The following is a 1208-nucleotide window of genomic DNA, read 5'->3' as shown; positions in this document are numbered from 1 at the left end:
ATCAAGAAAATACTGATCGTTACAACATACAAGCTACTTGAATGGTTAATGCGTTTTAATGCACTGAGTCTGGTCGTATAGCGTTTCTCTATTCTTAATCAAAATATAAGAGATGTCATCTTGCGAATATCTTGTCACGTCCACCGTAATTACGGACGATGAAGATAACCGAAAGTTTTATAATTCCCGTACGAGCGTGTGCTGGAAAGCAATTCTTCCAAATATTTTATTCTGTTCCCAATATCGGGTTTGGTATTACATGCCATGCATATTGCTCGATCGACTTTACTGCTTCGCTGCCCAAGCTGCAAACCTCTACCGAAGTGAAGCGTGTAACACGACGGTGTGCAACGTACATCTACATCTACATTTATACTCCGCAAGCCACCCAACGGTGTGTGGCGGAGGTCACTTTACGTGCCACTGTCATTACCTCCCTTTCCTGTTCCAGTCGCGTATGGTTCGCGGGAAGAACGACTGTCTGAAAGCCTTCGTGCGCGCTCTAATCTCTCTAATTTTACATTCGTGATCTCCTCGGGAGGTATAAGTAGGGGGAAGCAATATATTCGATACCTCATCCAGAAACGCACCCTCTCGAAACCTGGCGGCAAGCTACACCGCGATGCAGAGCGCCTCTCTTGCAGAGTCTGCCACTTGAGTTTATTAAACATCTCCGTAACGCTATCACGGTTACCAAATAACCCTGTGACGAAACGCGCCGCTCTTCTTTGGATCTTCTCTAGCTCCTCCGTCATCCCGATCTGGTACGGATCCCACACTGATGAGCAATACTCAAGTATAGGTCGAACGAGTGTTTTGTAAGCCACCTACATTTTCTAAGCACTCTCACAATGAATCTCAACCTGGTACCCGCCTTACAACAATTAATTTTATATGATCATTCCACTTCAAATCGTTCCGCACGCATACTCCCAGATATTTTACAAAAGTAACTGCTACCAGTGTTTGTTCCGCTATCATATAATCATACAATAAAGGATCCTTCTTTCTATGTATTCGCAATACATTACATTTGTCTATGTTAAGGGACAGTTGCCACTCCCTGCACCAAGTGCCTATCGCTGCAGATCTTCCTGCATTTCGCTACAATTTTCTAATGCTGCAACTTCTCTGTATACTACAGCATAATCCGCGAAAAGCCGCATGGAACTTCCGACACTATCTACTAGGTCATTTATATATATTGT

The sequence above is a fragment of the Schistocerca nitens genome, chromosome 2 (genome assembly GCF_023898315.1).
Source record: "Schistocerca nitens isolate TAMUIC-IGC-003100 chromosome 2, iqSchNite1.1, whole genome shotgun sequence".
In the NCBI taxonomy this organism is placed as follows: Eukaryota; Metazoa; Arthropoda; class Insecta; order Orthoptera; family Acrididae; genus Schistocerca; species Schistocerca nitens.
This window is presented reverse-complemented; position numbering follows the sequence as displayed.